A 27,779-nucleotide genomic window follows, 5' to 3' on the forward strand; every position below is an offset into this window, starting at 1 on the left:
AAAGCCAAGCCTTTCAGATATGGAAGAATAAACCGTAATGTTAAGGGTCCAGTTTTTAGGAATTTAAAATAGAAAGATTAGTACTGTTTCTTGTCCATTTCCATCATGTAGTTATTGGTTTATGATTAACAGTGCTGTAAAAAAGAGGTCCTGAAGAACCCTTGTTCTTGCTTTAACCTGAAAATACAGAAAAACTACCCTGGGAGGTACCCAGCAGTAGTTTAGTGGAGTTCCATTCTCTATAACATTCACTCAAGTAAGCAGAGGAATCGGTATTGTCTTACATAGTTTACTTAAATATGAGTATTCAAAAGTGGGATTTAAATCCACGCCTTCACGAGAGACTGCTCGGTCATCCTATCCTACACAAATAAGAAAACTTTCAAGATTGGATGCCAAGCCAGTCATCTGAAGAGTCTAACATTTTGGGGCGTGTTTTGGCATAGTGGGTTTTTTCACTAGCGCTGTCGGAATGACATTGCAGTGTGTTTAAGAAAAGTTGTATTGTCAGAAGTGGAATTTGAACCCACGCCTCCAGGGGAGACTGCGACCTTAACGCAGCGCCTTAGACCGCTCGGCCATCCTGACTTATAGAAAAGCCAAGCCTTTCAGATATGGAAGAAAAAACCGTAATGTTAAGGGTCCAGTTTTTAGGAATTTAAAATAGAAAGATTAGTACTGTTTCTTGTCCATTTCCATCATGTAGTTATTGGTTTATGATTAACAGTGCTGTAAAAAAGAGGTCCTGAAGAACCCTTGTTCTTGCTTTAACCTGAAAATACAGAAAAACTACCCTGGGAGGTACCCAGCAGTAGTTTAGTGGAGTTCCATTCTCTATAACATTCACTCAAGTAAGCAGAGGAATCGGTATTGTCTTACATAGTTTACTTAAATATGAATATTCAAAAGTGGGATTTAAATCCACGCCTTCACGAGAGACTGCTCGGTCATCCTATCCTACACAAATAAGTAAACTTTCAAGATTGGATGCCAAGCCAGTTATCTGAAGAGTCTAACATTTTGGGGCGTGTTTTGGCATAGTGGGTTTTTTCACTAGCGCTGTCGGAGTGACATTGCAGTGTGTTTAATAAAAATTGTATTGTCAGAAGTGGGATTTGAACCCACGCCTCCAGGGGAGACTGCGACCTTAACGCAGCGCCTTAGACCGCTCGGCCATCCTGACTTATAGAAAAGCCAAGCCTTTCAGATATGGAAGAAAAAACCGTAATGTTAAGGGTCCAGTTTTTAGGAATTTAAAATAGAAAGATTAGTACTGTTTCTTGTCCATTTCCATCATGTAGTTATTGGTTTATGATTAACAGTGCTGTAAAAAAGAGGTCCTGAAGAACCCTTGTTCTTGCTTTAACCTGAAAATACAGAAAAACTACCCTGGGAGGTACCCAGCAGTAGTTTAGTGGAGTTCCATTCTCTATAACATTCACTCAAGTAAGCAGAGGAATCGGTATTGTCTTACATAGTTTACTTAAATATGAGTATTCAAAAGTGGGATTTAAATCCACGCCTTCACGAGAGACTGCTCGGTCATCCTATCCTACACAAATAAGAAAACTTTCAAGATTGGATGCCAAGCCAGTCATCTGAAGAGTCTAACATTTTGGGGCGTGTTTTGGCATAGTGGGTTTTTTCACTAGCGCTGTCGGAATGACATTGCAGTGTGTTTAAGAAAAGTTGTATTGTCAGAAGTGGAATTTGAACCCACGCCTCCAGGGGAGACTGCGACCTTAACGCAGCGCCTTAGACCGCTCGGCCATCCTGACTTATAGAAAAGCCAAGCCTTTCAGATATGGAAGAAAAAACCGTCATGTTAAGGGTCCAGTTTTTGGGAATTTAAAATAGAAAGATTAGAACTGTTTCTTGTCCATTTCCATCATGTAGTTATTGGTTTATGATTAACAGTGCTGTAAAAAAGAGGTCCTGAAGAACCCTTGTTCTTGCTTTAACCTGAAAATACAGAAAAACTACCCTGGGAGGTACCCAGCAGTAGTTTAGTGGAGTTCCATTCTCTATAACATTCACTCAAGTAAGCAGAGGAATCTGTATTGTCTTACATAGTTACTTAAATATGAAATAGAAAATAGAAAGATTAGTACTGTTTCTTGTCCATTTCCATCATGTAGTTATTGGTTTATGATTAACAGTGCTGTAAAAAAGAGGTCCTGAAGAACCCTTGTTCTTGCTTTAACCTGAAAATACAGAAAAACTACCCTGGGAGGTACCCAGCAGTAGTTTAGTGGAGTTCCATTCTCTATAACATTCACTCAAGTAAGCAGAGGAATCGGTATTGTCTTACATAGTTTACTTAAATATGAATATTCAAAAGTGGGATTTAAATCCACGCCTTCACGAGAGACTGCTCGGTCATCCTATCCTACACAAATAAGTAAACTTTCAAGATTGGATGCCAAGCCAGTTATCTGAAGAGTCTAACATTTTGGGGCGTGTTTTGGCATAGTGGGTTTTTTCACTAGCGCTGTCGGAGTGACATTGCAGTGTGTTTAATAAAAATTGTATTGTCAGAAGTGGGATTTGAACCCACGCCTCCAGGGGAGACTGCGACCTTAACGCAGCGCCTTAGACCGCTCGGCCATCCTGACTTATAGAAAAGCCAAGCCTTTCAGATATGGAAGAAAAAACCGTAATGTTAAGGGTCCAGTTTTTAGGAATTTAAAATAGAAAGATTAGTACTGTTTCTTGTCCATTTCCATCATGTAGTTATTGGTTTATGATTAACAGTGCTGTAAAAAAGAGGTCCTGAAGAACCCTTGTTCTTGCTTTAACCTGAAAATACAGAAAAACTACCCTGGGAGGTACCCAGCAGTAGTTTAGTGGAGTTCCATTCTCTATAACATTCACTCAAGTAAGCAGAGGAATCGGTATTGTCTTACATAGTTTACTTAAATATGAGTATTCAAAAGTGGGATTTAAATCCACGCCTTCACGAGAGACTGCTCGGTCATCCTATCCTACACAAATAAGAAAACTTTCAAGATTGGATGCCAAGCCAGTCATCTGAAGAGTCTAACATTTTGGGGCGTGTTTTGGCATAGTGGGTTTTTTCACTAGCGCTGTCGGAATGACATTGCAGTGTGTTTAAGAAAAGTTGTATTGTCAGAAGTGGAATTTGAACCCACGCCTCCAGGGGAGACTGCGACCTTAACGCAGCGCCTTAGACCGCTCGGCCATCCTGACTTATAGAAAAGCCAAGCCTTTCAGATATGGAAGAAAAAACCGTCATGTTAAGGGTCCAGTTTTTGGGAATTTAAAATAGAAAGATTAGAACTGTTTCTTGTCCATTTCCATCATGTAGTTATTGGTTTATGATTAACAGTGCTGTAACAAAGAGGTCCTGAAGAACCCTTGTTCTTGCTTTAACCTGAAAATACAGAAAAACTACCCTGGGAGGTACCCAGCAGTAGTTTAGTGGAGTTCCATTCTCTATAACATTCACTCAAGTAAGCAGAGGAATCTGTATTGTCTTACATAGTTACTTAAATATGAAATAGAAAATAGAAAGATTAGTACTGTTTCTTGTCCATTTCCATCATGTAGTTATTGGTTTATGATTAACAGTGCTGTAAAAAAGAGGTCCTGAAGAACCCTTGTTCTTGCTTTAACCTGAAAATACAGAAAAACTACCCTGGGAGGTACCCAGCAGTAGTTTAGTGGAGTTCCATTCTCTATAACATTCACTCAAGTAAGCAGAGGAATCGGTATTGTCTTACATAGTTTACTTAAATATGAGTATTCAAAAGTGGGATTTAAATCCACGCCTTCACGAGAGACTGCTCGGTCATCCTATCCTACACAAATAAGAAAACTTTCAAGATTGGATGCCAAGCCAGTCATCTGAAGAGTCTAACATTTTGGGGCGTGTTTTGGCATAGTGGGTTTTTTCACTAGCGCTGTCGGAATGACATTGCAGTGTGTTTAAGAAAAGTTGTATTGTCAGAAGTGGAATTTGAACCCACGCCTCCAGGGGAGACTGCGACCTTAACGCAGCGCCTTAGACCGCTCGGCCATCCTGACTTATAGAAAAGCCAAGCCTTTCAGATATGGAAGAAAAAACCGTCATGTTAAGGGTCCAGTTTTTGGGAATTTAAAATAGAAAGATTAGAACTGTTTCTTGTCCATTTCCATCATGTAGTTATTGGTTTATGATTAACAGTGCTGTAACAAAGAGGTCCTGAAGAACCCTTGTTCTTGCTTTAACCTGAAAATACAGAAAAACTACCCTGGGAGGTACCCAGCAGTAGTTTAGTGGAGTTCCATTCTCTATAACATTCACTCAAGTAAGCAGAGGAATCTGTATTGTCTTACATAGTTACTTAAATATGAAATAGAAAATAGAAAGATTAGTACTGTTTCTTGTCCATTTCCATCATGTAGTTATTGGTTTATGATTAACAGTGCTGTAAAAAAGAGGTCCTGAAGAACCCTTGTTCTTGCTTTAACCTGAAAATACAGAAAAACTACCCTGGGAGGTACCCAGCAGTAGTTTAGTGGAGTTCCATTCTCTATAACATTCACTCAAGTAAGCAGAGGAATCGGTATTGTCTTACATAGTTTACTTAAATATGAGTATTCAAAAGTGGGATTTAAATCCACGCCTTCACGAGAGACTGCTCGGTCATCCTATCCTACACAAATAAGAAAACTTTCAAGATTGGATGCCAAGCCAGTCATCTGAAGAGTCTAACATTTTGGGGCGTGTTTTGGCATAGTGGGTTTTTTCACTAGCGCTGTCGGAATGACATTGCAGTGTGTTTAAGAAAAGTTGTATTGTCAGAAGTGGAATTTGAACCCACGCCTCCAGGGGAGACTGCGACCTTAACGCAGCGCCTTAGACCGCTCGGCCATCCTGACTTATAGAAAAGCCAAGCCTTTCAGATATGGAAGAAAAAACCGTCATGTTAAGGGTCCAGTTTTTGGGAATTTAAAATAGAAAGATTAGAACTGTTTCTTGTCCATTTCCATCATGTAGTTATTGGTTTATGATTAACAGTGCTGTAACAAAGAGGTCCTGAAGAACCCTTGTTCTTGCTTTAACCTGAAAATACAGAAAAACTACCCTGGGAGGTACCCAGCAGTAGTTTAGTGGAGTTCCATTCTCTATAACATTCACTCAAGTAAGCAGAGGAATCTGTATTGTCTTACATAGTTACTTAAATATGAAATAGAAAATAGAAAGATTAGTACTGTTTCTTGTCCATTTCCATCATGTAGTTATTGGTTTATGATTAACAGTGCTGTAAAAAAGAGGTCCTGAAGAACCCTTGTTCTTGCTTTAACCTGAAAATACAGAAAAACTACCCTGGGAGGTACCCAGCAGTAGTTTAGTGGAGTTCCATTCTCTATAACATTCACTCAAGTAAGCAGAGGAATCGGTATTGTCTTACATAGTTTACTTAAATATGAATATTCAAAAGTGGGATTTAAATCCACGCCTTCACGAGAGACTGCTCGGTCATCCTATCCTACACAAATAAGTAAACTTTCAAGATTGGATGCCAAGCCAGTTATCTGAAGAGTCTAACATTTTGGGGCGTGTTTTGGCATAGTGGGTTTTTTCACTAGCGCTGTCGGAGTGACATTGCAGTGTGTTTAATAAAAATTGTATTGTCAGAAGTGGGATTTGAACCCACGCCTCCAGGGGAGACTGCGACCTTAACGCAGCGCCTTAGACCGCTCGGCCATCCTGACTTATAGAAAAGCCAAGCCTTTCAGATATGGAAGAAAAAACCGTAATGTTAAGGGTCCAGTTTTTAGGAATTTAAAATAGAAAGATTAGTACTGTTTCTTGTCCATTTCCATCATGTAGTTATTGGTTTATGATTAACAGTGCTGTAAAAAAGAGGTCCTGAAGAACCCTTGTTCTTGCTTTAACCTGAAAATACAGAAAAACTACCCTGGGAGGTACCCAGCAGTAGTTTAGTGGAGTTCCATTCTCTATAACATTCACTCAAGTAAGCAGAGGAATCGGTATTGTCTTACATAGTTTACTTAAATATGAGTATTCAAAAGTGGGATTTAAATCCACGCCTTCACGAGAGACTGCTCGGTCATCCTATCCTACACAAATAAGAAAACTTTCAAGATTGGATGCCAAGCCAGTCATCTGAAGAGTCTAACATTTTGGGGCGTGTTTTGGCATAGTGGGTTTTTTCACTAGCGCTGTCGGAATGACATTGCAGTGTGTTTAAGAAAAGTTGTATTGTCAGAAGTGGGATTTGAACCCACGCCTCCAGGGGAGACTGCGACCTTAACGCAGCGCCTTAGACCGCTCGGCCATCCTGACTTATAGAAAAGCCAAGCCTTTCAGATATGGAAGAAAAAACCGTCATGTTAAGGGTCCAGTTCTTGGGAATTTAAAATAGAAAGATTAGAACTGTTTCTTGTCTATTTCCATCATGTAGTTATTGGTTTATGATTAACAGTGCTGTAACAAAGAGGTACTGAAGAACCCTTGTTCTTGCTTTAACCTGAAAATACAGAAAAACTACCCTGGGAGGTACCCAGCAGTAGTTTAGTGGAGTTCCATTCTCTATAACATTCACTCAAGTAAGCAGAGGAATCGGTATTGTCTTACATAGTTTACTTAAATATGAGTATTCAAAAGTGGGATTTAAATCCACGCCTTCACGAGAGACTGCTCGGTCATCCTATCCTACACAAATAAGAAAACTTTCAAGATTGGATGCCAAGCCAGTCATCTGAAGAGTCTAACATTTTGGGGCGTGTTTTGGCATAGTGGGTTTTTTCACTAGCGCTGTCGGAATGACATTGCAGTGTGTTTAAGAAAAGTTGTATTGTCAGAAGTGGGATTTGAACCCACGCCTCCAGGGGAGACTGCGACCTTAACGCAGCGCCTTAGACCGCTCGGCCATCCTGACTTATAGAAAAGCCAAGCCTTTCAGATATGGAAGAAAAAACCGTCATGTTAAGGGTCCAGTTTTTGGGAATTTAAAATAGAAAGATTAGAACTGTTTCTTGTCCATTTCCATCATGTAGTTATTGGTTTATGATTAACAGTGCTGTAACAAAGAGGTACTGAAGAACCCTTGTTCTTGCTTTAACCTGAAAATACAGAAAAACTACCCTGGGAGGTACCCAGCAGTAGTTTAGTGGAGTTCCATTCTCTATAACATTCACTCAAGTAAGCAGAGGAATCGGTATTGTCTTACATAGTTTACTTAAATATGAATATTCAAAAGTGGGATTTAAATCCACGCCTTCACGAGAGACTGCTCGGTCATCCTATCCTACACAAATAAGTAAACTTTCAAGATTGGATGCCAAGCCAGTTATCTGAAGAGTCTAACATTTTGGGGCGTGTTTTGGCATAGTGGGTTTTTTCACTAGCGCTGTCGGAGTGACATTGCAGTGTGTTTAATAAAAATTGTATTGTCAGAAGTGGGATTTGAACCCACGCCTCCAGGGGAGACTGCGACCTTAACGCAGCGCCTTAGACCGCTCGGCCATCCTGACTTATAGAAAAGCCAAGCCTTTCAGATATGGAAGAAAAAACCGTAATGTTAAGGGTCCAGTTTTTAGGAATTTAAAATAGAAAGATTAGTACTGTTTCTTGTCCATTTCCATCATGTAGTTATTGGTTTATGATTAACAGTGCTGTAAAAAAGAGGTCCTGAAGAACCCTTGTTCTTGCTTTAACCTGAAAATACAGAAAAACTACCCTGGGAGGTACCCAGCAGTAGTTTAGTGGAGTTCCATTCTCTATAACATTCACTCAAGTAAGCAGAGGAATCGGTATTGTCTTACATAGTTTACTTAAATATGAATATTCAAAAGTGGGATTTAAATCCACGCCTTCACGAGAGACTGCTCGGTCATCCTATCCTACACAAATAAGTAAACTTTCAAGATTGGATGCCAAGCCAGTTATCTGAAGAGTCTAACATTTTGGGGCGTGTTTTGGCATAGTGGGTTTTTTCACTAGCGCTGTCGGAGTGACATTGCAGTGTGTTTAATAAAAATTGTATTGTCAGAAGTGGGATTTGAACCCACGCCTCCAGGGGAGACTGCGACCTTAACGCAGCGCCTTAGACCGCTCGGCCATCCTGACTTATAGAAAAGCCAAGCCTTTCAGATATGGAAGAAAAAACCGTAATGTTAAGGGTCCAGTTTTTAGGAATTTAAAATAGAAAGATTAGTACTGTTTCTTGTCCATTTCCATCATGTAGTTATTGGTTTATGATTAACAGTGCTGTAAAAAAGAGGTCCTGAAGAACCCTTGTTCTTGCTTTAACCTGAAAATACAGAAAAACTACCCTGGGAGGTACCCAGCAGTAGTTTAGTGGAGTTCCATTCTCTATAACATTCACTCAAGTAAGCAGAGGAATCGGTATTGTCTTACATAGTTTACTTAAATATGAGTATTCAAAAGTGGGATTTAAATCCACGCCTTCACGAGAGACTGCTCGGTCATCCTATCCTACACAAATAAGAAAACTTTCAAGATTGGATGCCAAGCCAGTCATCTGAAGAGTCTAACATTTTGGGGCGTGTTTTGGCATAGTGGGTTTTTTCACTAGCGCTGTCGGAATGACATTGCAGTGTGTTTAAGAAAAGTTGTATTGTCAGAAGTGGGATTTGAACCCACGCCTCCAGGGGAGACTGCGACCTTAACGCAGCGCCTTAGACCGCTCGGCCATCCTGACTTATAGAAAAGCCAAGCCTTTCAGATATGGAAGAAAAAACCGTCATGTTAAGGGTCCAGTTCTTGGGAATTTAAAATAGAAAGATTAGAACTGTTTCTTGTCTATTTCCATCATGTAGTTATTGGTTTATGATTAACAGTGCTGTAACAAAGAGGTACTGAAGAACCCTTGTTCTTGCTTTAACCTGAAAATACAGAAAAACTACCCTGGGAGGTACCCAGCAGTAGTTTAGTGGAGTTCCATTCTCTATAACATTCACTCAAGTAAGCAGAGGAATCGGTATTGTCTTACATAGTTTACTTAAATATGAGTATTCAAAAGTGGGATTTAAATCCACGCCTTCACGAGAGACTGCTCGGTCATCCTATCCTACACAAATAAGAAAACTTTCAAGATTGGATGCCAAGCCAGTCATCTGAAGAGTCTAACATTTTGGGGCGTGTTTTGGCATAGTGGGTTTTTTCACTAGCGCTGTCGGAATGACATTGCAGTGTGTTTAAGAAAAGTTGTATTGTCAGAAGTGGGATTTGAACCCACGCCTCCAGGGGAGACTGCGACCTTAACGCAGCGCCTTAGACCGCTCGGCCATCCTGACTTATAGAAAAGCCAAGCCTTTCAGATATGGAAGAAAAAACCGTCATGTTAAGGGTCCAGTTTTTGGGAATTTAAAATAGAAAGATTAGAACTGTTTCTTGTCCATTTCCATCATGTAGTTATTGGTTTATGATTAACAGTGCTGTAACAAAGAGGTACTGAAGAACCCTTGTTCTTGCTTTAACCTGAAAATACAGAAAAACTACCCTGGGAGGTACCCAGCAGTAGTTTAGTGGAGTTCCATTCTCTATAACATTCACTCAAGTAAGCAGAGGAATCGGTATTGTCTTACATAGTTACTTAAATATGAAATAGAAAATAGAAAGATTAGTACTGTTTCTTGTCCATTTCCATCATGTAGTTATTGGTTTATGATTAACAGTGCTGTAAAAAAGAGGTCCTGAAGAACCCTTGTTCTTGCTTTAACCTGAAAATACAGAAAAACTACCCTGGGAGGTACCCAGCAGTAGTTTAGTGGAGTTCCATTCTCTATAACATTCACTCAAGTAAGCAGAGGAATCGGTATTGTCTTACATAGTTTACTTAAATATGAATATTCAAAAGTGGGATTTAAATCCACGCCTTCACGAGAGACTGCTCGGTCATCCTATCCTACACAAATAAGTAAACTTTCAAGATTGGATGCCAAGCCAGTTATCTGAAGAGTCTAACATTTTGGGGCGTGTTTTGGCATAGTGGGTTTTTTCACTAGCGCTGTCGGAGTGACATTGCAGTGTGTTTAATAAAAATTGTATTGTCAGAAGTGGGATTTGAACCCACGCCTCCTGGTGAGACTGCGACCTTAACGCAGCGCCTTAGACCGCTCGGCCATCCTGACTTATAGAAAAGCCAAGCCTTTCAGATATGGAAGAAAAAACCGTAATGTTAAGGGTCCAGTTTTTAGGAATTTAAAATAGAAAGATTAGTACTGTTTCTTGTCCATTTCCATCATGTAGTTATTGGTTTATGATTAACAGTGCTGTAAAAAAGAGGTCCTGAAGAACCCTTGTTCTTGCTTTAACCTGAAAATACAGAAAAACTACCCTGGGAGGTACCCAGCAGTAGTTTAGTGGAGTTCCATTCTCTATAACATTCACTCAAGTAAGCAGAGGAATCGGTATTGTCTTACATAGTTTACTTAAATATGAGTATTCAAAAGTGGGATTTAAATCCACGCCTTCACGAGAGACTGCTCGGTCATCCTATCCTACACAAATAAGAAAACTTTCAAGATTGGATGCCAAGCCAGTCATCTGAAGAGTCTAACATTTTGGGGCGTGTTTTGGCATAGTGGGTTTTTTCACTAGCGCTGTCGGAATGACATTGCAGTGTGTTTAAGAAAAGTTGTATTGTCAGAAGTGGGATTTGAACCCACGCCTCCAGGGGAGACTGCGACCTTAACGCAGCGCCTTAGACCGCTCGGCCATCCTGACTTATAGAAAAGCCAAGCCTTTCAGATATGGAAGAAAAAACCGTCATGTTAAGGGTCCAGTTCTTGGGAATTTAAAATAGAAAGATTAGAACTGTTTCTTGTCCATTTCCATCATGTAGTTATTGGTTTATGATTAACAGTGCTGTAACAAAGAGGTACTGAAGAACCCTTGTTCTTGCTTTAACCTGAAAATACAGAAAAACTACCCTGGGAGGTACCCAGCAGTAGTTTAGTGGAGTTCCATTCTCTATAACATTCACTCAAGTAAGCAGAGGAATCGGTATTGTCTTACATAGTTTACTTAAATATGAGTATTCAAAAGTGGGATTTAAATCCACGCCTTCACGAGAGACTGCTCGGTCATCCTATCCTACACAAATAAGAAAACTTTCAAGATTGGATGCCAAGCCAGTCATCTGAAGAGTCTAACATTTTGGGGCGTGTTTTGGCATAGTGGGTTTTTTCACTAGCGCTGTCGGAATGACATTGCAGTGTGTTTAATAAAAGTTGTATTGTCAGAAGTGGGATTTGAACCCACGTCTCCAGGGGAGACTGCGACCTTAACGCAGCGCCTTAGACCGCTCGGCCATCCTGACTTATAGAAAAGCCAAGCCTTTCAGAAATGGAAGAAAAAACCGTAATGTGAGGGTCCAGTTTTTAGGAATTTAAAATAGAAAGATTAGAACTGTTTCTTGTCCATTTCCATCATGTAGTTATTGGTTTATGATTAACAGTGCTGTAACAAAGAGGTCCTGAAGAACCCTTGTTCTTGCTTTAACCTGAAAATACAGAAAAACTACCCTGGGAGGTACCCAGCAGTAGTTTAGTGGAGTTCCATTCTCTATAACATTCACTCAAGTAAGCAGAGGAATCTGTATTGTCTTACATAGTTACTTAAATATGAAATAGAAAATAGAAAGATTAGTACTGTTTCTTGTCCATTTCCATCATGTAGTTATTGGTTTATGATTAACAGTGCTGTAAAAAAGAGGTCCTGAAGAACCCTTGTTCTTGCTTTAACCTGAAAATACAGAAAAACTACCCTGGGAGGTACCCAGCAGTAGTTTAGTGGAGTTCCATTCTCTATAACATTCACTCAAGTAAGCAGAGGAATCGGTATTGTCTTACATAGTTTACTTAAATATGAATATTCAAAAGTGGGATTTAAATCCACGCCTTCACGAGAGACTGCTCGGTCATCCTATCCTACACAAATAAGTAAACTTTCAAGATTGGATGCCAAGCCAGTTATCTGAAGAGTCTAACATTTTGGGGCGTGTTTTGGCATAGTGGGTTTTTTTCACTAGCGCTGTCGGAATGACATTGCAGTGTGTTTAATAAAAATTGTATTGTCAGAAGTGGGATTTGAACCCACGCCTCCAGGGGAGACTGCGACCTGAACGCAACGCCTTAGACCGCTCGGCCATCCTGACTTATAGAAAAGCCAAGCCTTTCAGAAATGGAAGAAAAAACCGTAATGTTAAGGGTCCAGTTTTTAGGAATTTAAAATAGAAAGATTAGTACTGTTTCTTGTCCATTTCCATCATGTAGTTATTGGTTTATGATTAACAGTGCTGTAAAAAAGAGGTACTGAAGAACCCTTGTTCTTGCTTTAACCTGAAAATACAGAAAAACTACCCTGGGAGGTACCCAGCAGTAGTTTAGTGGAGTTCCATTCTCTATAACATTCACTCAAGTAAGCAGAGGAATCGGTATTGTCTTACATAGTTTACTTAAATATGAGTATTCAAAAGTGGGATTTAAATCCACGCCTTCACGAGAGACTGCTCGGTCATCCTATCCTACACAAATAAGAAAACTTTCAAGATTGGATGCCAAGCCAGTCATCTGAAGAGTCTAACATTTTGGGGCGTGTTTTGGCATAGTGGGTTTTTTCACTAGCGCTGTCGGAATGACATTGCAGTGTGTTTAATAAAAATTGTATTGTCAGAAGTGGGATTTGAACCCACGCCTCCAGGGGAGACTGCGACCTGAACGCAGCGCCTTAGACCGCTCGGCCATCCTGACTTATAGAAAAACCAAGCCTTTCAGAAATGGAAGAAAAAACCGTAATGTTAAGGGTCCAGTTTTTAGGAATTTAAAATAGAAAGATTAGTACTGTTTCTTGTCCATTTCCATCATGTAGTTATTGGTTTATGATTAACAGTGCTGTAAAAAAGAGGTACTGAAGAACCCTTGTTCTTGCTTTAACCTGAAAATACAGAAAAACTACCCTGGGAGGTACCCAGCAGTAGTTTAGTGGAGTTCCATTCTCTATAACATTCACTCAAGTAAGCAGAGGAATCTGTATTGTCTTACATAGTTACTTAAATATGAAATAGAAAATAGAAAGATTAGTACTGTTTCTTGTCCATTTCCATCATGTAGTTATTGGTTTATGATTAACAGTGCTGTAAAAAAGAGGTCCTGAAGAACCCTTGTTCTTGCTTTAACCTGAAAATACAGAAAAACTACCCTGGGAGGTACCCAGCAGTAGTTTAGTGGAGTTCCATTCTCTATAACATTCACTCAAGTAAGCAGAGGAATCGGTATTGTCTTACATAGTTTACTTAAATATGAGTATTCAAAAGTGGGATTTAAATCCACGCCTTCACGAGAGACTGCTCGGTCATCCTAACCTACACAAATAAGAAAACTTTCAAGATTGGATGCCAAGCCAGTCATCTGAAGAGTCTAACATTTTGGGGCGTGTTTTGGCATAGTGGGTTTTTTCACTAGCGCTGTCGGAATGACATTGCAGTGTGTTTAATAAAAGTTGTATTGTCAGAAGTGGGATTTCAAACCCACGCCTCCAGGGGAGACTGCGACCTTAACGCAGCGCCTTAGACCGCTCGGCCATCCTGTCTTATAGAAAAGCCAAGCCTTTCAGATATGGAAGAAAAAACCGTCATGTTAAGGGTCCAGTTTTTGGGAATTTAAAATAGAAAGATTAGAACTGTTTCTTGTCCATTTCCATCATGTAGTTATTGGTTTATGATTAACAGTGCTGTAAAAAAGAGGTCCTGAAGAACCCTTGTTCTTGCTTTAACCTGAAAATACAGAAAAACTACCCTGGGAGGTACCCAGCAGTAGTTTAGTGGAGTTCCATTCTCTATAACATTCACTCAAGTAAGCAGAGGAATCGGTATTGTCTTACATAGTTTACTTAAATATGAGTATTCAAAAGTGGGATTTAAATCCACGCCTTCACGAGAGACTGCTCGGTCATCCTATCCTACACAAATAAGAAAACTTTCAAGATTGGATGCCAAGCCAGTCATCTGAAGAGTCTAACATTTTGGGGCGTGTTTTGGCATAGTGGGTTTTTTCACTAGCGCTGTCGGAATGACATTGCAGTGTGTTTAAGCTTAGACCGCTCGGCCATCCTGACTTATAGAAAAGCCAAGCCTTTCAGAAATGGAAGAAAAAACCGTAATGTGAGGGTCCAGTTTTTAGGAATTTAAAATAGAAAGATTAGAACTGTTTCTTGTCCATTTCCATCATGTAGTTATTGGTTTATGATTAACAGTGCTGTAACAAAGAGGTCCTGAAGAACCCTTGTTCTTGCTTTAACCTGAAAATACAGAAAAACTACCCTGGGAGGTACCCAGCAGTAGTTTAGTGGAGTTCCATTCTCTATAACATTCACTCAAGTAAGCAGAGGAATCTGTATTGTCTTACATAGTTACTTAAATATGAAATAGAAAATAGAAAGATTAGTACTGTTTCTTGTCCATTTCCATCATGTAGTTATTGGTTTATGATTAACAGTGCTGTAAAAAAGAGGTCCTGAAGAACCCTTGTTCTTGCTTTAACCTGAAAATACAGAAAAACTACCCTGGGAGGTACCCAGCAGTAGTTTAGTGGAGTTCCATTCTCTATAACATTCACTCAAGTAAGCAGAGGAATCGGTATTGTCTTACATAGTTTACTTAAATATGAATATTCAAAAGTGGGATTTAAATCCACGCCTTCACGAGAGACTGCTCGGTCATCCTATCCTACACAAATAAGTAAACTTTCAAGATTGGATGCCAAGCCAGTTATCTGAAGAGTCTAACATTTTGGGGCGTGTTTTGGCATAGTGGGTTTTTTTCACTAGCGCTGTCGGAATGACATTGCAGTGTGTTTAATAAAAATTGTATTGTCAGAAGTGGGATTTGAACCCACGCCTCCAGGGGAGACTGCGACCTGAACGCAACGCCTTAGACCGCTCGGCCATCCTGACTTATAGAAAAGCCAAGCCTTTCAGAAATGGAAGAAAAAACCGTAATGTTAAGGGTCCAGTTTTTAGGAATTTAAAATAGAAAGATTAGTACTGTTTCTTGTCCATTTCCATCATGTAGTTATTGGTTTATGATTAACAGTGCTGTAAAAAAGAGGTACTGAAGAACCCTTGTTCTTGCTTTAACCTGAAAATACAGAAAAACTACCCTGGGAGGTACCCAGCAGTAGTTTAGTGGAGTTCCATTCTCTATAACATTCACTCAAGTAAGCAGAGGAATCTGTATTGTCTTACATAGTTACTTAAATATGAAATAGAAAATAGAAAGATTAGTACTGTTTCTTGTCCATTTCCATCATGTAGTTATTGGTTTATGATTAACAGTGCTGTAAAAAAGAGGTCCTGAAGAACCCTTGTTCTTGCTTTAACCTGAAAATACAGAAAAACTACCCTGGGAGGTACCCAGCAGTAGTTTAGTGGAGTTCCATTCTCTATAACATTCACTCAAGTAAGCAGAGGAATCGGTATTGTCTTACATAGTTTACTTAAATATGAGTATTCAAAAGTGGGATTTAAATCCACGCCTTCACGAGAGACTGCTCGGTCATCCTATCCTACACAAATAAGAAAACTTTCAAGATTGGATGCCAAGCCAGTCATCTGAAGAGTCTAACATTTTGGGGAGTGTTTTGGCATAGTGGGTTTTTTCACTAGCGCTGTCGGAATGACATTGCAGTGTGTTTAATAAAAATTGTATTGTCAGAAGTGGGATTTGAACCCACGCCTCCAGGGGAGACTGCGACCTGAACGCAGCGCCTTAGACCGCTCGGCCATCCTGACTTATAGAAAAACCAAGCCTTTCAGAAATGGAAGAAAAAACCGTAATGTTAAGGGTCCAGTTTTTAGGAATTTAAAATAGAAAGATTAGTACTGTTTCTTGTCCATTTCCATCATGTAGTTATTGGTTTATGATTAACAGTGCTGTAAAAAAGAGGTACTGAAGAACCCTTGTTCTTGCTTTAACCTGAAAATACAGAAAAACTACCCTGGGAGGTACCCAGCAGTAGTTTAGTGGAGTTCCATTCTCTATAACATTCACTCAAGTAAGCAGAGGAATCTGTATTGTCTTACATAGTTACTTAAATATGAAATAGAAAATAGAAAGATTAGTACTGTTTCTTGTCCATTTCCATCATGTAGTTATTGGTTTATGATTAACAGTGCTGTAAAAAAGAGGTCCTGAAGAACCCTTGTTCTTGCTTTAACCTGAAAATACAGAAAAACTACCCTGGGAGGTACCCAGCAGTAGTTTAGTGGAGTTCCATTCTCTATAACATTCACTCAAGTAAGCAGAGGAATCGGTATTGTCTTACATAGTTTACTTAAATATGAGTATTCAAAAGTGGGATTTAAATCCACGCCTTCACGAGAGACTGCTCGGTCATCCTAACCTACACAAATAAGAAAACTTTCAAGATTGGATGCCAAGCCAGTCATCTGAAGAGTCTAACATTTTGGGGCGTGTTTTGGCATAGTGGGTTTTTTCACTAGCGCTGTCGGAATGACATTGCAGTGTGTTTAATAAAAGTTGTATTGTCAGAAGTGGGATTTCAAACCCACGCCTCCAGGGGAGACTGCGACCTTAACGCAGCGCCTTAGACCGCTCGGCCATCCTGTCTTATAGAAAAGCCAAGCCTTTCAGATATGGAAGAAAAAACCGTCATGTTAAGGGTCCAGTTTTTGGGAATTTAAAATAGAAAGATTAGAACTGTTTCTTGTCCATTTCCATCATGTAGTTATTGGTTTATGATTAACAGTGCTGTAACAAAGAGGTCCTGAAGAACCCTTGTTCTTGCTTTAACCTGAAAATACAGAAAAACTACCCTGGGAGGTACCCAGCAGTAGTTTAGTGGAGTTCCATTCTCTATAACATTCACTCAAGTAAGCAGAGGAATCTGTATTGTCTTACATAGTTACTTAAATATGAAATAGAAAATAGAAAGATTAGTACTGTTTCTTTTCCATTTCCATCATGTAGTTATTGGTTTATAATTAACAGTGCTGTAAAAAAGAGGTCCTGAAGAACCCTTGTTCTTGCTTTAACCTGAAAATACAGAAAAACTACCCTGGGAGGTACCCAGCAGTAGTTTAGTGGAGTTCCATTCTCTATAACATTCACTCAAGTAAGCAGAGGAATCGGTATTGTCTTACATAGTTTACTTAAATATGAGTATTCAAAAGTGGGATTTAAATCCACGCCTTCACGAGAGACTGCTCGGTCATCCTATCCTACACAAATAAGAAAACTTTCAAGATTGGATGCCAAGCCAGTCATCTGAAGAGTCTAACATTTTGGGGAGTGTTTTGGCATAGTGGGTTTTTTCACTAGCGCTGTCGGAATGACATTGCAGTGTGTTTAAGAAAAGTTGTATTGTCAGAAGTGGGATTTGAACCCACGCCTCCAGGGGAGACTGCGACCTTAACGCAGCGCCTTAGACCGCTCGGCCATCCTGACTTATAGAAAAGCCAAGCCTTTCAGATATGGAAGAAAAAACCGTCATGTTAAGGGTCCAGTTCTTGGGAATTTAAAATAGAAAGATTAGAACTGTTTCTTGTCCATTTCCATCATGTAGTTATTGGTTTATGATTAACAGTGCTGTAACAAAGAGGTACTGAAGAACCCTTGTTCTTGCTTTAACCTGAAAATACAGAAAAACTACCCTGGGAGGTACCCAGCAGTAGTTTAGTGGAGTTCCATTCTCTATAACATTCACTCAAGTAAGCAGAGGAATCTGTATTGTCTTACATAGTTACTTAAATATGAAATAGAAAATAGAAAGATTAGTACTGTTTCTTGTCCATTTCCATCATGTAGTTATTGGTTTATGATTAACAGTGCTGTAAAAAAGAGGTCCTGAAGAACCCTTGTTCTTGCTTTAACCTGAAAATACAGAAAAACTACCCTGGGAGGTACCCAGCAGTAGTTTAGTGGAGTTCCATTCTCTATAACATTCACTCAAGTAAGCAGAGGAATCGGTATTGTCTTACATAGTTTACTTAAATATGAGTATTCAAAAGTGGGATTTAAATCCACGCCTTCACGAGAGACTGCTCGGTCATCCTATCCTACACAAATAAGAAAACTTTCAAGATTGGATGCCAAGCCAGTCATCTGAAGAGTCTAACATTTTGGGGCGTGTTTTGTCATAGTGGGTTTTTTCACTAGCGCTGTCGGAATGACATTGCAGTGTGTTTAATAAAAGTTGTATTGTCAGAAGTGGGATTTGAACCCACGCCTCCAGGGGAGACTGCGACCTGAACGCAGCGCCTTAGACCGCTCGGCCATCCTGACTTATAGAAAAGCCAAGCCTTTCAGAAATGGAAGAAAAAACCGTAATGTTAAGGGTCCAGTTTTTAGGAATTTAAAATAGAAAGATTAGTACTGTTTCTTGTCCATTTCCATCATGTAGTTATTGGTTTATGATTAACAGTGCTGTAAAAAAGAGGTCCTGAAGAACCCTTGTTCTTGCTTTAACCTGAAAATACAGAAAAACTACCCTGGGAGGTACCCAGCAGTAGTTTAGTGGAGTTCCATTCTCTATAACATTCACTCAAGTAAGCAGAGGAATCGGTATTGTCTTACATAGTTTACTTAAATATGAGTATTCAAAAGTGGGATTTAAATCCACGCCTTCACGAGAGACTGCTCGGTCATCCTATCCTACACAAATAAGAAAACTTTCAAGATTGGATGCCAAGCCAGTCATCTGAAGAGTCTAACATTTTGGGGCGTGTTTTGGCATAGTGGGTTTTTTCACTAGCGCTGTCGGAATGACATTGCAGTGTGTTTAAGAAAAGTTGTATTGTCAGAAGTGGGATTTGAACCCACGCCTCCAGGGGAGACTGCGACCTTAACGCAGCGCCTTAGACCGCTCGGCCATCCTGACTTATAGAAAAGCCAAGCCTTTCAGATATGGAAGAAAAAACCGTCATGTTAAGGGTCCAGTTTTTGGGAATTTAAAATAGAAAGATTAGAACTGTTTCTTGTCCATTTCCATCATGTAGTTATTGGTTTATGATTAACAGTGCTGTAACAAAGAGGTACTGAAGAACCCTTGTTCTTGCTTTAACCTGAAAATACAGAAAAACTACCCTGGGAGGTACCCAGCAGTAGTTTAGTGGAGTTCCATTCTCTATAACATTCACTCAAGTAAGCAGAGGAATCTGTATTGTCTTACATAGTTACTTAAATATGAAATAGAAAATAGAAAGATTAGTACTGTTTCTTGTCCATTTCCATCATGTAGTTATTGGTTTATGATTAACAGTGCTGTAAAAAAGAGGTCCTGAAGAACCCTTGTTCTTGCTTTAACCTGAAAATACAGAAAAACTACCCTGGGAGGTACCCAGCAGTAGTTTAGTGGAGTTCCATTCTCTATAACATTCACTCAAGTAAGCAGAGGAATCGGTATTGTCTTACATAGTTTACTTAAATATGAGTATTCAAAAGTGGGATTTAAATCCACGCCTTCACGAGAGACTGCTCGGTCATCCTATCCTACACAAATAAGAAAACTTTCAAGATTGGATGCCAAGCCAGTCATCTGAAGAGTCTAACATTTTGGGGCGTGTTTTGGCATAGTGGGTTTTTTCACTAGCGCTGTCGGAATGACATTGCAGTGTGTTTAATAAAAGTTGTATTGTCAGAAGTGGGATTTGAACCCACGCCTCCAGGGGAGACTGCAACCTTAACACAGCGCCTTAGACCGCTCGGCCATCCTGACTTATAGAAAAGCCAAGCCTTTCAGATATGGAAGAAAAAACCGTCATGTTAAGGGTCCAGTTTTTGGGAATTTAAAATAGAAAGATTAGAACTGTTTCTTGTCCATTTCCATCATGTAGTTATTGGTTTATGATTAACAGTGCTGTAACAAAGAGGTCCTGAAGAACCCTTGTTCTTGCTTTAACCTGAAAATACAGAAAAACTACCCTGGGAGGTACCCAGCAGTAGTTTAGTGGAGTTCCATTCTCTATAACATTCACTCAAGTAAGCAGAGGAATCTGTATTGTCTTACATAGTTACTTAAATATGAAATAGAAAATAGAAAGATTAGTACTGTTTCTTTTCCATTTCCATCATGTAGTTATTGGTTTATAATTAACAGTGCTGTAAAAAAGAGGTCCTGAAGAACCCTTGTTCTTGCTTTAACCTGAAAATACAGAAAAACTACCCTGGGAGGTACCCAGCAGTAGTTTAGTGGAGTTCCATTCTCTATAACATTCACTCAAGTAAGCAGAGGAATCGGTATTGTCTTACATAGTTTACTTAAATATGAGTATTCAAAAGTGGGATTTAAATCCACGCCTTCACGAGAGACTGCTCGGTCATCCTATCCTACACAAATAAGAAAACTTTCAAGATTGGATGCCAAGCCAGTCATCTGAAGAGTCTAACATTTTGGGGCGTGTTTTGGCATAGTGGGTTTTTTCACTAGCGCTGTCGGAATGACATTGCAGTGTGTTTAAGAAAAGTTGTATTGTCAGAAGTGGGATTTAAACCCACGCCTCCAGGGGAGACTGCGACCTTAACGCAGCGCCTTAGACCGCTCGGCCATCCTGACTTATAGAAAAGCCAAGCCTTTCAGATATGGAAGAAAAAACCGTCATGTTAAGGGTCCAGTTTTTGGGAATTTAAAATAGAAAGATTAGAACTGTTTCTTGTCCATTTCCATCATGTAGTTATTGGTTTATGATTAACAGTGCTGTAACAAAGAGGTACTGAAGAACCCTTGTTCTTGCTTTAACCTGAAAATACAGAAAAACTACCCTGGGAGGTACCCAGCAGTAGTTTAGTGGAGTTCCATTCTCTATAACATTCACTCAAGTAAGCAGAGGAATCTGTATTGTCTTACATAGTTACTTAAATATGAAATAGAAAATAGAAAGATTAGTACTGTTTCTTGTCCATTTCCATCATGTAGTTATTGGTTTATGATTAACAGTGCTGTAAAAAAGAGGTCCTGAAGAACCCTTGTTCTTGCTTTAACCTGAAAATACAGAAAAACTACCCTGGGAGGTACCCAGCAGTAGTTTAGTGGAGTTCCATTCTCTATAACATTCACTCAAGTAAGCAGAGGAATCGGTATTGTCTTACATAGTTTACTTAAATATGAGTATTCAAAAGTGGGATTTAAATCCACGCCTTCACGAGAGACTGCTCGGTCATCCTATCCTACACAAATAAGAAAACTTTCAAGATTGGATGCCAAGCCAGTCATCTGAAGAGTCTAACATTTTGGGGCGTGTTTTGGCATAGTGGGTTTTTTCACTAGCGCTGTCGGAATGACATTGCAGTGTGTTTAATAAAAGTTGTATTGTCAGAAGTGGGATTTGAACCCACGCCTCCAGGGGAGACTGCGACCTTAACACAGCGCCTTAGACCGCTCGGCCATCCTGACTTATAGAAAAGCCAAGCCTTTCAGATATGGAAGAAAAAACCGTCATGTTAAGGGTCCAGTTTTTGGGAATTTAAAATAGAAAGATTAGAACTGTTTCTTGTCCATTTCCATCATGTAGTTATTGGTTTATGATTAACAGTGCTGTAACAAAGAGGTCCTGAAGAACCCTTGTTCTTGCTTTAACCTGAAAATACAGAAAAACTACCCTGGGAGGTACCCAGCAGTAGTTTAGTGGAGTTCCATTCTCTATAACATTCACTCAAGTAAGCAGAGGAATCTGTATTGTCTTACATAGTTACTTAAATATGAAATAGAAAATAGAAAGATTAGTACTGTTTCTTTTCCATTTCCATCATGTAGTTATTGGTTTATAATTAACAGTGCTGTAAAAAAGAGGTCCTGAAGAACCCTTGTTCTTGCTTTAACCTGAAAATACAGAAAAACTACCCTGGGAGGTACCCAGCAGTAGTTTAGTGGAGTTCCATTCTCTATAACATTCACTCAAGTAAGCAGAGGAATCGGTATTGTCTTACATAGTTTACTTAAATATGAGTATTCAAAAGTGGGATTTAAATCCACGCCTTCACGAGAGACTGCTCGGTCATCCTATCCTACACAAATAAGAAAACTTTCAAGATTGGATGCCAAGCCAGTCATCTGAAGAGTCTAACATTTTGGGGCGTGTTTTGGCATAGTGGGTTTTTTCACTAGCGCTGTCGGAATGACATTGCAGTGTGTTTAAGAAAAGTTGTATTGTCAGAAGTGGGATTTAAACCCACGCCTCCAGGGGAGACTGCGACCTTAACGCAGCGCCTTAGACCGCTCGGCCATCCTGACTTATAGAAATGCCAAGACTTTCAGATATGGAAGAAAAAACCGTCATGTTAAGGGTCCAGTTCTTGGGAATTTAAAATAGAAAGATTAGAACTGTTTCTTGTCCATTTCCATCATGTAGTTATTGGTTTATGATTAACAGTGCTGTAACAAAGAGGTACTGAAGAACCCTTGTTCTTGCTTTAACCTGAAAATACAGAAAAACTACCCTGGGAGGTACCCAGCAGTAGTTTAGTGGAGTTCCATTCTCTATAACATTCACTCAAGTAAGCAGAGGAATCTGTATTGTCTTACATAGTTACTTAAATATGAAATAGAAAATAGAAAGATTAGTACTGTTTCTTGTCCATTTCCATCATGTAGTTATTGGTTTATGATTAACAGTGCTGTAAAAAAGAGGTCCTGAAGAACCCTTGTTCTTGCTTTAACCTGAAAATACAGAAAAACTACCCTGGGAGGTACCCAGCAGTAGTTTAGTGGAGTTCCATTCTCTATAACATTCACTCAAGTAAGCAGAGGAATCGGTATTGTCTTACATAGTTTACTTAAATATGAGTATTCAAAATTGGGATTTAAATCCACGCCTTCACGAGAGACTGCTCGGTCATCCTATCCTACACAAATAAGAAAACTTTCAAGATTGGATGCCAAGCCAGTCATCTGAAGAGTCTAACATTTTGGGGCGTGTTTTGTCATAGTGGGTTTTTTCACTAGCGCTGTCGGAATGACATTGCAGTGTGTTTAATAAAAGTTGTATTGTCAGAAGTGGGATTTGAACCCACGCCTCCAGGGGAGACTGCGACCTGAACGCAGCGCCGTAGACCGCTCGGCCATCCTGACTTATAGAAAAGCCAAGCCTTTCAGAAATGGAAGAAAAAACCGTAATGTTAAGGGTCCAGTTTTTAGGAATTTAAAATAGAAAGATTAGTACTGTTTCTTGTCCATTTCCATCATGTAGTTATTGGTTTATGATTAACAGTGCTGTAAAAAAGAGGTCCTGAAGAACCCTTGTTCTTGCTTTAACCTGAAAATACAGAAAAACTACCCTGGGAGGTACCCAGCAGTAGTTTAGTGGAGTTCCATTCTCTATAACATTCACTCAAGTAAGCAGAGGAATCGGTATTGTCTTACATAGTTTACTTAAATATGAGTATTCAAAAGTGGGATTTAAATCCACGCCTTCACGAGAGACTGCTCGGTCATCCTATCCTACACAAATAAGAAAACTTTCAAGATTGGATGCCAAGCCAGTTATCTGAAGAGTCTAACATTTTGGGGCGTGTTTTGGCATAGTGGGTTTTTTCACTAGCGCTGTCGGAATGACATTGCAGTGTGTTTAATAAAAGTTGTATTGTCAGAAGTGGGATTTGAACCCACGCCTCCAAGGGAGACTGCGACCTTAACGCAGCGCCTTAGACCGCTCGGCCATCCTGACTTATAGAAAAGCCAAGCCTTTCAGATATGGAAGAAAAAACCGTCATGTTAAGGGTCCAGTTTTTGGGAATTTAAAATAGAAAGATTAGAACTGTTTCTTGTCCATTTCCATCATGTAGTTATTGGTTTATGATTAACAGTGCTGTAACAAAGAGGTCCTGAAGAACCCTTGTTCTTGCTTTAACCTGAAAATACAGAAAAACTACCCTGGGAGGTACCCAGCAGTAGTTTAGTGGAGTTCCATTCTCTATAACATTCACTCAAGTAAGCAGAGGAATCTGTATTGTCTTACATAGTTACTTAAATATGAAATAGAAAATAGAAAGATTAGTACTGTTTCTTTTCCATTTCCATCATGTAGTTATTGGTTTATGATTAACAGTGCTGTAAAAAAGAGGTCCTGAAGAACCCTTGTTCTTGCTTTAACCTGAAAATACAGAAAAACTACCCTGGGAGGTACCCAGCAGTAGTTTAGTGGAGTTCCATTCTCTATAACATTCACTCAAGTAAGCAGAGGAATCTGTATTGTCTTACATAGTTACTTAAATATGAAATAGAAAATAGAAAGATTAGTACTGTTTCTTTTCCATTTCCATCATGTAGTTATTGGTTTATAATTAACAGTGCTGTAAAAAAGAGGTCCTGAAGAACCCTTGTTCTTGCTTTAACCTGAAAATACAGAAAAACTACCCTGGGAGGTACCCAGCAGTAGTTTAGTGGAGTTCCATTCTCTATAACATTCACTCAAGTAAGCAGAGGAATCGGTATTGTCTTACATAGTTTACTTAAATATGAGTATTCAAAAGTGGGATTTAAATCCACGCCTTCACGAGAGACTGCTCGGTCATCCTATCCTACACAAATAAGAAAACTTTTAAGATTGGATGCCAAGCCAGTCATCTGAAGAGTCTAACATTTTGGGGCGTGTTTTGGCATAGTGGGTTTTTTCACTAGCACTGTCGGAATGACATTGCAGTGTGTTTAAGAGAAGTTGTATTGTCAGAAGTGGGATTTGAACCCACGCCTCCAGGGGAGACTGCGACCTGAACGCAGCGCCTTAGACCGCGCGGCCATCCTGACTTATAGAAAAGCCAAGCCTTTCAGATATGGAAGAAAAAACCGTCATGTTAAGGGTCCAGTTCTTGGGAATTTAAAATAGAAATATTAGAACTGTTTCTTGTCCATTTCCATCATGTAGTTATTGGTTTATGATTAACAGTGCTGTAACAAAGAGGTACTGAAGAACCCTTGTTCTTGCTTTAACCTGAAAATACAGAAAAACTACCCTGGGAGGTACCCAGCAGTAGTTTAGTGGAGTTCCATTCTCTATAACATTCACTCAAGTAAGCAGAGGAATCTGTATTGTCTTACATAGTTACTTAAATATGAAATAGAAAATAGAAAGATTAGTACTGTTTCTTGTCCATTTCCATCATGTAGTTATTGGTTTATGATTAACAGTGCTGTAAAAAAGAGGTCCTGAAGAACCCTTGTTCTTGCTTTAACCTGAAAATACAGAAAAACTACCCTGGGAGGTACCCAGCAGTAGTTTAGTGGAGTTCCATTCTCTATAACATTCACTCAAGTAAGCAGAGGAATCGGTATTGTCTTACATAGTTTACTTAAATATGAGTATTCAAAAGTGGGATTTAAATCCACGCCTTCACGAGAGACTGCTCGTTCATCCTATCCTACACAAATAAGAAAACTTTCAAGATTGGATGCCAAGCCAGTCATCTGAAGAGTCTAACATTTTGGGGCGTGTTTTGGCATAGTGGGTTTTTTCACTAGCGCTGTCGGAATGACATTGCAGTGTGTTTAATAAAAATTGTATTGTCAGAAGTGGGATTTGAACCCACGCCTCCAGGGGAGACTGCGACCTGAACGCAGCACCTTAGACCGCTCGGCCATCCTGACTTATAGAAAAACCAAGCCTTTCAGAAATGGAAGAAAAAACCGTCATGTTAAGGGTCCAGTTTTTGGGAATTTAAAATAGAAAGATTAGAACTGTTTCTTGTCCATTTCCATCATGTAGTTATTGGTTTATGATTAACAGTGCTGTAACAAAGAGGTCCTGAAGAACCCTTGTTCTTGCTTTAACCTGAAAATACAGAAAAACTACCCTGGGAGGTACCCAGCAGTAGTTTAGTGGAGTTCCATTCTCTATAACATTCACTCAAGTAAGCAGAGGAATCTGTATTGTCTTACATAGTTACTTAAATATGAAATAGAAAATAGAAAGATTAGTACTGTTTCTTTTCCATTTCCATCATGTAGTTATTGGTTTATAATTAACAGTGCTGTAAAAAAGAGGTCCTGAAGAACCCTTGTTCTTGCTTTAACCTGAAAATACAGAAAAACTACCCTGGGAGGTACCCAGCAGTAGTTTAGTGGAGTTCCATTCTCTATAACATTCACTCAAGTAAGCAGAGGAATCGGTATTGTCTTACATAGTTTACTTAAATATGAGTATTCAAAAGTGGGATTTAAATCCACGCCTTCACGAGAGACTGCTCGGTCATCCTATCCTACACAAATAAGAAAACTTTCAAGATTGGATGCCAAGCCAGTCATCTGAAGAGTCTAACATTTTGGGGCGTGTTTTGGCATAGTGGGTTTTTTCACTAGCACTGTCGGAATGACATTGCAGTGTGTTTAAGAAAAGTTGTATTGTCAGAAGTGGGATTTGAACCCACGCCTCCAGGGGAGACTGCGACCTTAACGCAGCGCCTTAGACCGCTCGGCCATCCTGACTTATAGAAAAGCCAAGCCTTTCAGATATGGAAGAAAAAACCGTCATGTTAAGGGTCCAGTTCTTGGGAATTTAAAATAGAAATATTAGAACTGTTTCTTGTCCATTTCCATCATGTAGTTATTGGTTTATGATTAACAGTGCTGTAACAAAGAGGTACTGAAGAACCCTTGTTCTTGCTTTAACCTGAAAATACAGAAAAACTACCCTGGGAGGTACCCAGCAGTAGTTTAGTGGAGTTCCATTCTCTATAACATTCACTCAAGTAAGCAGAGGAATCTGTATTGTCTTACATAGTTACTTAAATATGAAATAGAAAATAGAAAGATTAGTACTGTTTCTTGTCCATTTCCATCATGTAGTTATTGGTTTATGATTAACAGTGCTGTAAAAAAGAGGTCCTGAAGAACCCTTGTTCTTGCTTTAACCTGAAAATACAGAAAAACTACCCTGGGAGGTACCCAGCAGTAGTTTAGTGGAGTTCCATTCTCTATAACATTCACTCAAGTAAGCAGAGGAATCGGTATTGTCTTACATAGTTTACTTAAATATGAGTATTCAAAAGTGGGATTTAAATCCACGCCTTCACGAGAGACTGCTCGGTCATCCTATCCTACACAAATAAGAAAACTTTCAAGATTGGATGCCAAGCCAGTCATCTGAAGAGTCTAACATTTTGGGGCGTGTTTTGGCATAGTGGGTTTTTTCACTAGCGCTGTCGGAATGACATTGCAGTGTGTTTAATAAAAATTGTATTGTCAGAAGTGGGATTTGAACCCACACCTCCAGGGGAGACTGCGACCTGAACGCAGCACCTTAGACCGCTCGGCCATCCTGACTTATAGAAAAACCAAGCCTTTCAGAAATGGAAGAAAAAACCGTAATGTTAAGGGTCCAGTTTTTAGGAATTTAAAATAGAAAGATTAGTACTGTTTCTTGTCCATTTCCATCATGTAGTTATTGGTTTATGATTAACAGTGCTGTAAAAAAGAGGTACTGAAGAACCCTTGTTCTTGCTTTAACCTGAAAATACAGAAAAACTACCCTGGGAGGTACCCAGCAGTAGTTTAGTGGAGTTCCATTCTCTATAACATTCACTCAAGTAAGCAGAGGAATCTGTATTGTCTTACATAGTTACTTAAATATGAAATAGAAAATAGAAAGATTAGTACTGTTTCTTGTCCATTTCCATCATGTAGTTATTGGTTTATGATTAACAGTGCTGTAAAAAAGAGGTCCTGAAGAACCCTTGTTCTTGCTTTAACCTGAAAATACAGAAAAACTACCCTGGGAGGTACCCAGCAGTAGTTTAGTGGAGTTCCATTCTCTATAACATTCACTCAAGTAAGCAGAG

At 39.3% G+C, this 27,779-nt stretch overlaps 31 non-coding genes across 31 annotated transcripts; all 31 read right to left on the bottom strand.

The window, feature by feature from the left end:
* Positions 1–505: 505 nt before the first annotated feature.
* On the bottom strand, positions 506–588 carry TRNAL-AAG (transfer RNA leucine (anticodon AAG)). The gene has a single exon. It is a non-coding gene; the product is annotated as a tRNA-Leu (tRNA).
* Positions 589–1,100: 512 nt separating this feature from the next.
* Positions 1,101–1,183, bottom strand: TRNAL-AAG (transfer RNA leucine (anticodon AAG)). Its single transcript has one exon. It is a non-coding gene; the product is annotated as a tRNA-Leu (tRNA).
* A 512-nt stretch (positions 1,184–1,695) lies between these two features.
* TRNAL-AAG (transfer RNA leucine (anticodon AAG)) lies at positions 1,696–1,778 on the bottom strand. The gene has a single exon. It is a non-coding gene; the product is annotated as a tRNA-Leu (tRNA).
* A 754-nt stretch (positions 1,779–2,532) lies between these two features.
* On the bottom strand, positions 2,533–2,615 carry TRNAL-AAG (transfer RNA leucine (anticodon AAG)). Its single transcript has one exon. It is a non-coding gene; the product is annotated as a tRNA-Leu (tRNA).
* Positions 2,616–3,127: 512 nt separating this feature from the next.
* On the bottom strand, positions 3,128–3,210 carry TRNAL-AAG (transfer RNA leucine (anticodon AAG)). Its single transcript has one exon. It is a non-coding gene; the product is annotated as a tRNA-Leu (tRNA).
* A 754-nt stretch (positions 3,211–3,964) lies between these two features.
* TRNAL-AAG (transfer RNA leucine (anticodon AAG)) lies at positions 3,965–4,047 on the bottom strand. The gene has a single exon. It is a non-coding gene; the product is annotated as a tRNA-Leu (tRNA).
* Positions 4,048–4,801: 754 nt separating this feature from the next.
* Positions 4,802–4,884, bottom strand: TRNAL-AAG (transfer RNA leucine (anticodon AAG)). Its single transcript has one exon. It is a non-coding gene; the product is annotated as a tRNA-Leu (tRNA).
* Positions 4,885–5,638: 754 nt separating this feature from the next.
* On the bottom strand, positions 5,639–5,721 carry TRNAL-AAG (transfer RNA leucine (anticodon AAG)). Its single transcript has one exon. It is a non-coding gene; the product is annotated as a tRNA-Leu (tRNA).
* Positions 5,722–6,233: 512 nt separating this feature from the next.
* Positions 6,234–6,316, bottom strand: TRNAL-AAG (transfer RNA leucine (anticodon AAG)). The gene has a single exon. It is a non-coding gene; the product is annotated as a tRNA-Leu (tRNA).
* A 512-nt stretch (positions 6,317–6,828) lies between these two features.
* On the bottom strand, positions 6,829–6,911 carry TRNAL-AAG (transfer RNA leucine (anticodon AAG)). Its single transcript has one exon. It is a non-coding gene; the product is annotated as a tRNA-Leu (tRNA).
* A 512-nt stretch (positions 6,912–7,423) lies between these two features.
* Positions 7,424–7,506, bottom strand: TRNAL-AAG (transfer RNA leucine (anticodon AAG)). Its single transcript has one exon. It is a non-coding gene; the product is annotated as a tRNA-Leu (tRNA).
* A 512-nt stretch (positions 7,507–8,018) lies between these two features.
* TRNAL-AAG (transfer RNA leucine (anticodon AAG)) lies at positions 8,019–8,101 on the bottom strand. The gene has a single exon. It is a non-coding gene; the product is annotated as a tRNA-Leu (tRNA).
* Positions 8,102–8,613: 512 nt separating this feature from the next.
* TRNAL-AAG (transfer RNA leucine (anticodon AAG)) lies at positions 8,614–8,696 on the bottom strand. Its single transcript has one exon. It is a non-coding gene; the product is annotated as a tRNA-Leu (tRNA).
* A 512-nt stretch (positions 8,697–9,208) lies between these two features.
* TRNAL-AAG (transfer RNA leucine (anticodon AAG)) lies at positions 9,209–9,291 on the bottom strand. The gene has a single exon. It is a non-coding gene; the product is annotated as a tRNA-Leu (tRNA).
* Positions 9,292–10,640: 1,349 nt separating this feature from the next.
* TRNAL-AAG (transfer RNA leucine (anticodon AAG)) lies at positions 10,641–10,723 on the bottom strand. Its single transcript has one exon. It is a non-coding gene; the product is annotated as a tRNA-Leu (tRNA).
* Positions 10,724–11,235: 512 nt separating this feature from the next.
* On the bottom strand, positions 11,236–11,318 carry TRNAL-AAG (transfer RNA leucine (anticodon AAG)). Its single transcript has one exon. It is a non-coding gene; the product is annotated as a tRNA-Leu (tRNA).
* Positions 11,319–12,072: 754 nt separating this feature from the next.
* On the bottom strand, positions 12,073–12,155 carry TRNAL-CAG (transfer RNA leucine (anticodon CAG)). Its single transcript has one exon. It is a non-coding gene; the product is annotated as a tRNA-Leu (tRNA).
* Positions 12,156–12,667: 512 nt separating this feature from the next.
* On the bottom strand, positions 12,668–12,750 carry TRNAL-CAG (transfer RNA leucine (anticodon CAG)). The gene has a single exon. It is a non-coding gene; the product is annotated as a tRNA-Leu (tRNA).
* Positions 12,751–14,867: 2,117 nt separating this feature from the next.
* TRNAL-CAG (transfer RNA leucine (anticodon CAG)) lies at positions 14,868–14,950 on the bottom strand. The gene has a single exon. It is a non-coding gene; the product is annotated as a tRNA-Leu (tRNA).
* Positions 14,951–15,704: 754 nt separating this feature from the next.
* TRNAL-CAG (transfer RNA leucine (anticodon CAG)) lies at positions 15,705–15,787 on the bottom strand. The gene has a single exon. It is a non-coding gene; the product is annotated as a tRNA-Leu (tRNA).
* A 1,592-nt stretch (positions 15,788–17,379) lies between these two features.
* On the bottom strand, positions 17,380–17,462 carry TRNAL-AAG (transfer RNA leucine (anticodon AAG)). The gene has a single exon. It is a non-coding gene; the product is annotated as a tRNA-Leu (tRNA).
* A 754-nt stretch (positions 17,463–18,216) lies between these two features.
* Positions 18,217–18,299, bottom strand: TRNAL-CAG (transfer RNA leucine (anticodon CAG)). The gene has a single exon. It is a non-coding gene; the product is annotated as a tRNA-Leu (tRNA).
* A 512-nt stretch (positions 18,300–18,811) lies between these two features.
* On the bottom strand, positions 18,812–18,894 carry TRNAL-AAG (transfer RNA leucine (anticodon AAG)). The gene has a single exon. It is a non-coding gene; the product is annotated as a tRNA-Leu (tRNA).
* Positions 18,895–19,648: 754 nt separating this feature from the next.
* On the bottom strand, positions 19,649–19,731 carry TRNAL-AAG (transfer RNA leucine (anticodon AAG)). Its single transcript has one exon. It is a non-coding gene; the product is annotated as a tRNA-Leu (tRNA).
* A 754-nt stretch (positions 19,732–20,485) lies between these two features.
* On the bottom strand, positions 20,486–20,568 carry TRNAL-AAG (transfer RNA leucine (anticodon AAG)). Its single transcript has one exon. It is a non-coding gene; the product is annotated as a tRNA-Leu (tRNA).
* Positions 20,569–21,322: 754 nt separating this feature from the next.
* On the bottom strand, positions 21,323–21,405 carry TRNAL-AAG (transfer RNA leucine (anticodon AAG)). Its single transcript has one exon. It is a non-coding gene; the product is annotated as a tRNA-Leu (tRNA).
* Positions 21,406–22,159: 754 nt separating this feature from the next.
* On the bottom strand, positions 22,160–22,242 carry TRNAL-AAG (transfer RNA leucine (anticodon AAG)). Its single transcript has one exon. It is a non-coding gene; the product is annotated as a tRNA-Leu (tRNA).
* A 1,349-nt stretch (positions 22,243–23,591) lies between these two features.
* TRNAL-AAG (transfer RNA leucine (anticodon AAG)) lies at positions 23,592–23,674 on the bottom strand. The gene has a single exon. It is a non-coding gene; the product is annotated as a tRNA-Leu (tRNA).
* A 1,833-nt stretch (positions 23,675–25,507) lies between these two features.
* TRNAL-CAG (transfer RNA leucine (anticodon CAG)) lies at positions 25,508–25,590 on the bottom strand. The gene has a single exon. It is a non-coding gene; the product is annotated as a tRNA-Leu (tRNA).
* A 754-nt stretch (positions 25,591–26,344) lies between these two features.
* On the bottom strand, positions 26,345–26,427 carry TRNAL-AAG (transfer RNA leucine (anticodon AAG)). Its single transcript has one exon. It is a non-coding gene; the product is annotated as a tRNA-Leu (tRNA).
* Positions 26,428–27,181: 754 nt separating this feature from the next.
* On the bottom strand, positions 27,182–27,264 carry TRNAL-CAG (transfer RNA leucine (anticodon CAG)). Its single transcript has one exon. It is a non-coding gene; the product is annotated as a tRNA-Leu (tRNA).
* Positions 27,265–27,779: the final 515 nt, after the last annotated feature.

This window comes from Rhinoderma darwinii, chromosome 3, assembly GCF_050947455.1.
Source record: "Rhinoderma darwinii isolate aRhiDar2 chromosome 3, aRhiDar2.hap1, whole genome shotgun sequence".
Taxonomy (NCBI): domain Eukaryota; kingdom Metazoa; phylum Chordata; class Amphibia; order Anura; family Rhinodermatidae; genus Rhinoderma; species Rhinoderma darwinii.